Below are 9797 nucleotides of genomic sequence, written 5' to 3' on the forward strand. Positions count from 1 at the left end.
TTGGCGCGCTGTTGCCACAATCACCGACTGCTGTCGGGCGATGGGCACAGGCCTGAATCAGCACACCCTTGGCCTGGTGCGAACACGCTTTTTTAGATAAAGGCATGAGTGAGGCAAGCTCCGTATATGCGGGAAAAGCGCATTGCATTTGAGCGTCTGCGGTGACGCGGAGGGCGTTCATCCACTGCGTTGACCTCGGCTCGTGATTTCTACGATTCGAAGCCGTCCTGGGAGGCTTCTCTTAGGCATTTTACAGCCGACAACATGGCAGAAGCGCAGAACGACGATTACTGAGATATCGAGAATGCCCATCCAACGCTATCGTCGGATGTCAAGCATGCTGTTTTACACAACCGAAACCGAAACTTGTTTGATTGCTAACCTTGCACATCGTCCAATCACGGCGCCACCTCCGCCCAACGTCACAGCCTCGCTTCTCCGTGGCGATCACGGGATTTGCGCTCCGTGGCTAATAGGGGCTCGTTCAGGGTTTTGGTTCTGTTTCACTTCTTTTCGCATTTCGGCGCCTATGAAACTTGTTATCGTGACGTCTATAAGCAAAGAGCATTTTCAGGTCGCTTAAAAAGATGTCAAACACTCACATCCCAACCTCTAACCCTGCATCCAATCTTATATTAGTATAACAACAGGTAATTACTAGCGAGACAGAAGAAAGGACAATAGCAAGACGAGGGCGGATGCTAATTTTACTGTGATTTGCTGCCTGAACTGCATATTCCGTCAATTGGCCAAATAACTGCGACGCCCCCGTGAAGGCGTCATCGTTTGGCGAGTGATCGACAACCTCGCATAGTTGACGTCGAAGATGCGTCCGCTACAAGTTAGTCCCGTAAACCCACGAGGCTTCAGTCCGGAAGACACTAGCATGGCTCATAACGACGACACAAACTGTGCTAAACATCTTAAAATTATTTTTTTTTTCATTTTTCGCCATTAAATATACCCTGAACAGCTTGCTGCAAATTTAGGTCGGTGACGCGTTTCTTCTGTATTGGCTCCGGGAGTTGGCGGATTTGCCAGTCAAGCACAGAGAAAGAATAGCACATCACAATAGTTGATGTGGCCACCACAGACCGCGCATGGTATTTTTTTCTTGTTTCCCACTTTATAAAATAATAACTACTTATCAACCAGATAAACAATGAAAAGTGTGGTAATTTGAGCCAGTCTACGCAGTGCAAGCAAAAGCGGGAGCTAGACAAATTCACTTCAGTGGCCGGCACACGGGGAGGTGAGCGCCCCACAGGAGTTCGCTCGGGATGGGCCTCAGTCGTCTTCCGAGGACCCCCTTGCTGCAGGACAAGGTCTGGGAGGAGGCTCACCGCCGCTGGGATCACCTGCGGCCGGCGCAACCATCCCACTCACCGCCGGAGTCCCTGACCCCGGGGTGGACGTTGTAGCTGCAGAGACTGCAAGGGCGATACAACCCAGTGACGCTGGTGGTGCGGTGCGGAGTCTGCTCAACGAGGGTTGCGCGTCCTGTGTGCTGGGGACCCTGTCACTACTGCGAGGGTCCGATGCGGAAACGAAGCGGGCGCCTGAGTCAGCCAGCACTCCACGAAGAGATGAATTTTCGGCAACTCTGGCGGCAACCCTATCTTCACTGCACGCGTCGGGCTCAAGAGTTCGCGGGCTGGCGGTTGATGTGCCCAGTGCTTATGTGCGTTGGACAGAAGAACAGTGTCTGCTCCTGGCCAGGGCAGAGCTGCAGGTACCAAGAAACGTCGAAAACGTCAATGCAGCTCTGTAGCCTCTCTATCCTACCCGTAGCTATGCCTCGATTAAGGGCATGAGACCTACAGATAGGTACAGAAGGGTGCTGGCCGCGGAAGCGGGTGGGTCTAGGCGGGTGCAGGCTCTACGGGGAATCTCGGGGACGTAGATGCTCTTCGCCCCGCGCCGATGGCGCTGCTACTACACAAAGCCTGTTGGAAACAACGCACTTAGACCCAGTCCCCGAGGTGCCTGATATCAAGGCCACACTGGATAAGTACAAGTTGAATATTCCCGTCCTGGCGCACAATTTTGGAACCGTGCCGTTGCAAATGCAGGAACTGCAAAAGATATATAGGCACTTTGGGGTGAAGTTAAAGGGCCCGGAGAAGCCTAGGCAGGACGCGGCGTGCGTGGTAAGGGCCCTGGAGGAGTCGTACCGCTCATTTAAGCGCCTCCTGTACAAGGAGCACCACTGGCTCTATTGAATAGGGCTAAAGATGCTCGTGGAAGAACTTTTTGCGGGGTCCGGCGGTTTCGGTCCGATATCTCTGGAGAGCATCCACGAGGTGTTCGACCCCATCCTGACGGGCCCTTCCCCCACGGTGTGGTGTGTGGGTGGCGGGAGGGCTCCCTCAGGGAGGACGCTCCTCTGTTGTGTGGGAGGGGAGGTTGCATTGGTTCTAGAGTACCTACAGACACAGACGGCACCGGGTCCTGACGGTGTCACTGTGCGGGAGCTGCGGAAGATACCGGCAGACGTATTAGTCCATATGTTTATCAACTGGCTGTCCTTTGCCTCCCTCTCAGACGAGCTCCGCAGCTCCCGCACGGCTTTTATTCCGAAACACACCGAAGCAGCATCGGCGTCCAAGCTCCGGCATATCACAATATCCTCCATCGTTATCCGTACTCATTATCGGTTACTCCTGGGACGGCTGCAGGAGGACTACGCCTTCCACGAGCTGCAGCGTGGATTTTCCCTAGACAGGGCCGCCACATCCAATCTAATTCTCCTGCAGGGTCTGATGAGAGATGCTCAGCGGCACAACCGCTCTTTTTTGCTGCTTCATTAGATTTGAAGAAGGCATTTGACTCCGTGAGTCACCATTCTCCTCAATTCTCTAGAGAAGGGGGAAGGGGGGCGCATGGTGCCTACGTTTCAACGGTGCGAGACATGTACTCGATTCAGACTACCACGTTTTGTTATCGTAGTGTGTGCGACGGGGTCAGGGTTTATGTGCAGAGGGGGATTAAGCAGGGTGACCCCCTGTCTCCGTTTATTTTTAACCTCTGTCTGGATCCCCTTCTGCACACCCCGAACTCGACGGGCTTTGGCTACCATTTACAAGGCAAGAGTTTCGTGGCCGTACTTATCCCGATGACATAACTCTAGTGGGGTCGACTCTCCAGGAACTGCAAGAGAACCTGAGGATCGCCGAACATCATTTTCAGAATCTTTGATTTGCTTAAATATGAAAAAAACATGTATTTTGGTTGGACCTACGATTCCCACAAGCCAAATTATTTAACTACGACATCCCGAAGCTTCGGCTCGATGATGAAGTAGTGGCTCCTCTTGCCCGGAATGTACCGATTAAGTACTGGGGCGTACAGTTTTTTGTAAACAAAACACCTCGGGTCTCAGTGGATCTCATTCGGCAACAATTGGATTTAATTACTGAGGCCCATGTAAAACCCACTCAGAGGGTTGATTGTATCAGCACTTTGTTGATCCCTAAATTTTTTTATTCAGCGTCCGCTTCTCTTGCAGTTAAACAGGTAGCCAAAAACTAGACCTGGAGACTCGACAGATTGTGAAGAAAGCACTACATTTGCTGCACAGTTTCCCCGACATCATTGTTCACCTTCCACATCGAGCAGGCGGCTTGGCGGGGCCGCAGCTATCAAGGGTTGCAGCGGAATGCCAGCTCAAGGCATTGGCTAGGCTCCAGCGCCTTGGCTCTCCAATCGCGGATATTACCCTCGATGGTCCGCTCGTCGACACCCGGGTGCCCTGGGCGAAAGCCATGGGGTGCCTCTGGGAATCACGGGTGCGGACAAGCTCCACAGCGCCCTGAACGAGGCACGACAGATGCACTGAATGTCTTGAAAGACCAGGTATGAAAATGCAAGTCTGTTCTCCTTTGAGAGGGACAGGGTGGGGAACAGGTGGCTCCGGCCCAGTGCAAGGTACATGGGGCAAGGGGATATAGTCTCTTCGCCTTCGCATCAACCTCTTCCTAACTCGTACCCTCTCCAACAGACATGCCTCGGATACTCGCTCGCGCCCCTGTAGGCGCTGCAGGACCAAGGAGCGGATGCCTTCCACATCCTACAAGAGTGCACCTTCGTTCAGGCGCCTCGCTGCTCACTGCATAACTTCATTGAGTCGCAGGTGGTTGAAAAGCTTCGGAAGCGTCACCCCGGTGCGAACGTCATCAGTGAATGCCTCATCACGGATCGGGATGGTGTGAGGCTTCGACCAGATATCGTTCTGGAGCTGCCGCAACGGATCCACGTGATTGATGTGGCGGTAGCTTGGGCCGTGACCGTCGGTTCCCTCGAGCACGTGAATGCCGGAAAGAGAACCAAGTGCGCATCATTAGCCCCGGTACTTGGTCCCAAGCCCGTCAAGATCTCGGGGCTCACTTTCGGTGCGCGCGGGCTCGTGTGTGCTGGCTCATGGAGGGTTTCCCATGAAATTGGTTTGACAGATGCGGATCTGGTCTCGCTTGCAGCCCGGACCATGGTAGGCAGACTAATCTGCCTTAATCGTTTTTCCAAACTTATCACCGCTCATGGAGGAAGAAAAAAGTTAGGAGACGGCACCACCGGAGAGACGTGAAGCCTATACATAAAAAGTAAATTCGAAGTCAGCCCAGGCGTCACTGTACCACGGGACCCCACCGCGCCGCTGCCGTATGGGCTGCTGCGCACTCTTCAATTTCGTCTGCTCGAAACTGCTCTGCGGCCCGATGTCGCGAAGCCTGTTATATGTTGTTTTTTTTCAACTGCTTTTGTCTTTCGCACGTACGCGGCAATCTTGCCCACACGCGGACATGAGATCGCCGAGCAGGCAAATGCAGGAAGGACGGAGAAAAGCTACCGCGAACCAAACACGAGAGATGAACCGGAGTCGGGGACCGCTGCCACCGCCGGCCCACCAGACCTTGGAGGTCACGTGTGGGCCGACTGCGGCGGCTTTAGAAAGGGAAATGGCAGAGCGAGCGGCGTCAACGGAGCTGGGCTTGCGAAGGCTAGCTGCGTGACGTCATGCCGTCTCCTAACTTTCTGTTCCTCCATGTCACCGCTTAGGTGTGAGGCCGGGCAGTCCTCCTTCTAATAGCACAATAGTTTCTTTACCTATTGAATCACTTATTACAATTCTTTTAGTATTCACTCGCATTTTTGTGGCCACTTTTTAGGTAAGACCCCTATTGGCCTTTTTAGCGTTTTTTAATTCTTTCTAGTATGCATAACTTTGCTAGGAATGGAATCAGTGCGATGGAATGGAGTGAATGGGTTCGTGATTGGGATTGTGAATGTGGCTCTGAATGCAATTCACTCCTCCTTGCATTGCTGTCCTTTCGTTATTTCACCGTCATTATCTTAAGGCTAATTGGCCAGGTGGCGGTCACCTTCTTGTGACTGGTCGTTTTGGACCTTTTATTGCTTTTACCACCGACCCAGCATCATATACTAATTCAATTTCGGTTTCATTCGTTTTCAGTTATTTACTTCCACTGTCCTTGCTCTACTGTTCTCATGACTAACGACTTCACTCATATTTCACGTCATAATACATATTGTCACGAAGCCAAAGACGACGCAGTTGTCTTAAAAGAAAATAAGTTTATTGGAGCGAACTTGTGCTCTCCTAACAACTGGAAGAATACAGAGGCGGGGAAGCAGCAGTCAAAAATGTGACGTACGCATGCGAGCTACGGTGAGTCGAATACCCCGGCGTCTGCTTGCAGGCTTTTTATTTTTCGGCGCGAGTGGTTCTCGAATCGTCGATTCACATCTAGAACATTGTAGATCCAAGAAGATTATTCTGGGCTGTTCACGTTACATCGGAGTGCTCTCCCTATCAGAACAGATAACACATGCGGCACAGAAAGAAAGAATAGAACACGCGCTTCCCTTGGCACAGAGATATCAAAGACCGGCGCAGCCGGGCGGTAAAAGCAAAAACACAAATAAACCCAATGCATGGTTCGCGGCAATATGTGGGGGGTTATTTTATTTCTAATTATGTCATCTGTGCCTTTGCGTCTGTGTCTAGACTTTCCTGTTTTCTACGTGGTAAATCCACATGGTTTCTGGCTCTATGAAGCCATGAGGGGGGGGGTAAGAAATCAGACCGTTTTTTCACCCTAGGCCTCTTGTGAATACAGCGTTGTGTGTCGCCCCCTCACACCAGCCCATACTGAGGCTGTGTTGTTTGTGTCTTTTCGCTGCATGTGTTTTCTGTATGCATCTTCTTTGGGTTTTTGGGTGTTGTTTTTTTGTTGGCTGTTGTTTTTCTATTTCGGACAGAAGGGCTACCCTCCCTACTGAAATGTTCCGTGTATACGGAATTATGGGAATACGGAGTTCATACGGATTATGCCGCCCCCAAGCACGCCAAAAGTATATGTCAGAATAAAAAACAGGTAAACAGATTAGTGTGCGCTATAAAAACGTTTGGGAGAGATTTCGTGTTTTTATCTTCAATAATGAGCAAAATGACGCTCCGTACGTTTTCCGTATATTCCGTATATACAGAATTCATACAGACAATGATTGGGTGGTTCCAGTAAACTTACGGACATAAAATTGGTGTCACATTTTTTAGATAAGTATGCGCTATTTCGTTCACGTGTGTTTCTCAAAAATATTTTGTGTTTTGTTGCAGCTTTGTGCCATTCTAGGAAAGTACTCAGTATTCCAATATTTCCGTATATACGGAACTTTTCAGGAGGGCTTGAGGGCTGGAGCTGATCCGGAGGTGACTGTTTGCAAAAGAAGAAACCAGTGGGTATTCCCTACATCAAGGTCTCCACCCTCGTGCGCATTCTTGCACATGAAATTTCCGGCGCCACGGCCCTCGTCCACTCCAATCTACCATGTCTACTGGAAAATAAAACGTACTCGGCGAGACGTGCAGTAGCGCAGTCAAGCCAAGTCATCTCCTCGTGACGTCATACGAAAACGTTAAAAAATGGGCGAGGATGAACGGAGGAGGACAGCATTTTCGAATTGATTTTTCTACTTAATAAATTCGCGTAGCGCTCAGAGTTGTCGAAACATGGCCTATAAACTCAGGGCTACAATTTGCGCTATTACTCCCGCAATGTTTAAAAATTACTTCAGTGTCCCTTGAATTTCCAATATCAAAATTACGGATGTGTCACACACATTCAACAGTCACGCGTGTTCGCAGGATCCGCAGGATGAAATTTCCGTGGATGTAGACAACACATCCATAATTTGTATTTTATTAAATTCTATAGCACTCAAAATAGCTCGACAAGAACACTTGCCAGAGCTCTTCAGACAAGATATTCGACAAACCCACCATGCTTTTTATCCGTTTGTCCATCATTTTGTATTAAGTGCGTTTTTACGTAATTATTAGAAATCGATTTGTTACAGCTCATTTCATATCACAAGTAGTCAGCGCTGGGCCCTTTACATCAATCGTTATTATTAGAGAGGGGAATGTGAGGCAGGATGATTTTTTTTATTCCGTAGCGAGCCTATCGAACACATTAACATGAATTAAGGAGAACGAGTCATGTTAGGCACTCTTTTATTGTTCTTTAATGACTGCCTCAAGGTTAGTGTCTATCTGGGATTTTTGGCGTTTAAAATGATGTTTTTTTGTTAAGAGATGTCCTTGTTAGCTTCTTGGGGGTCGAGGTTCTGCTAACACTGTTCTCGCTTCAGAAGCCCGCAACTGCAGCGTTTCAGGAATACCGTTTCAAACACAATCCGCGCGCCTTGACAAACACGCTGAGACATGGAAACCTGTGCTCGAGCCGTACCACCTTGTCCTGAGGTTACTCAGAGCAAATAAACTGGCCTGCCAAAGGCCCAAAGCAGCGACATCGCCTTCAACGTTTAACATTACCTGTTTTTGTTTTCTAAGTTACTCGGTCTCATTCTGTACGCAAACCACCGGGAAAAACGTGTTCCGACCTGCCCTGTACATCGCCAATGCAATAAAAGCCAAGCAAAGGTAAGAATGACCGCTACAAAATGCCACGTGTGCCGATTAAAGTCAAAGACAGCTCCAAGTGGGAAAACCATGCGAACATGTCACACGCAATTATATCCATGGTGACTTCATGGCGTTAAAACCACCTGCGAATAACGGGGAAACCGCCGGAAATCAATAGAAGGTGGGTATAGCACGAAGAACGAACAAGACACAGGTGCATATGACCACGTTTTAACTCGTCTTGTCACATAGCCCTCATCAGCTGTTGCCGGCTAACTTTCCTGGTTGTGTAAAAACTAGCCCTCATGGCTATCTTCAAAAAATTTTCATGCAGTATGACCTTGGTATTCGGTATACAGAGAACCGCCACTGATATTCTTAGGAGGTTCATTCTTAGGAGGTTCATTAGTCATCTACCCCTGTAAAATGGGATGACTCAGCTTCGTTTATTTAGAATTATTTCCTGTGGTACTCACGGGATTCATCGGTCTCGTGAAAAGCTTGGAATGTAGTGTTCTTTCAAAATAAAATGGATGTAGTCCTAATGTGTTTTAGGCTAATTTATGTCGTCATGGAGCACATCCGTATTGCTCATCTTCCACCGTAACCATTGCTACCCCCTTGGAAACACGACTAAGCGCTCAAAAGCACTCCAACAAACAGACAGGTGATGCACGGTACTCTTGACTGTGACTTGGCCCGTTCAAGTCCATGTTTCATATCCTTAGCAGAAACGATTCAGCGACTAAAACCTTCGGCGGAACTATTACTCGGAATGTTGAGATCATTTGCTAAATCCCAGATGTCTGTGCCGTCATTTCAGAAACACTTGTCGCTGAAGTAGCTATTCGAAGATTACGAAGCTTAAATCCGTCCTGGACAAAGCATACCGGATTCCCTGTGCTAACAGAACCGACAACAATTCTGAGCGGCAACTATTCTTACCTACCAGATGGAATTAGACTGTGGAGCGTCGCGAAGTACGAGAACACTCCGCCCACTTCACCGCCGTCATCATCATCATCATCACCATCTTCATCACCAGCCTATCTACACCCACTGCAGGAGAAAGGCCTCTCCAATTGATCTCCAGTTATCTCTGTCCTGTGCTAACTGCGACCAATTTATGCCCACAAACTTCTTGATCTCATCTGCGCATTTAACTTTCAGCCGCCCCCTGCCACGCTTGCCTTCTCTAGGTATTGACTCTGTTACACTTAATGACCAAGGGTTATGTTGCATTCGGATTACAAGCCTTTCCCATGTTCATTTCGTCACAATTCTAAATAATATTGTTACGGAGATGAACACGTGCAAATGAAGGTGTATTTCACACACGCATGCACAGGGAAGCGAGCACCGCGTTAGACCTAGCCCGAACCTCTTCTTCGTCCCAGCTGAGCCCTAGCACATGTCTGCAATGCTTGGGGTATGTACTGACATTTCGTTCTTTGGCTACTGACAAACTGTAACATAACCCCCGCGGCAAAAAGCGACGTCTCGGTGCTTCCTAGTGCGATGTTGTGCAAGGGCGATGGTACAGCTTGAGACGGGAAACGTGGACAATGTCTGTTTCGCCGGTGCCAAAGTGGTAAGTTGGTGAAGGGGCGGCTTGAGAGATTTCGTACGTGACTGGGGTCACTTGACGGACCACATGGTAGGGTCCCGTGTAAGGGAACAGAGTTTTTCAGAGAACCCCACGCGGCGGGACGGCAACCACAGAAGAAGAAGGGACCCAGGGGAGAACTGGAGGTCTCGGTGGCGGGAATCGTAAAGCGCCTTTTGGGAAAACTGCGATGAGCAGAGGCGACAGCGGGCAACTTGTCGAGCATGGTCGGCATGGTCAACTGCGGCT

This window comes from Haemaphysalis longicornis, unplaced genomic scaffold, assembly GCF_048455015.1.
Source record: "Haemaphysalis longicornis isolate Haplotype H1 unplaced genomic scaffold, Haemaphysalis longicornis Haplotype H1 scaffold_50, whole genome shotgun sequence".
Taxonomy (NCBI): Eukaryota; Metazoa; Arthropoda; class Arachnida; order Ixodida; family Ixodidae; genus Haemaphysalis; species Haemaphysalis longicornis.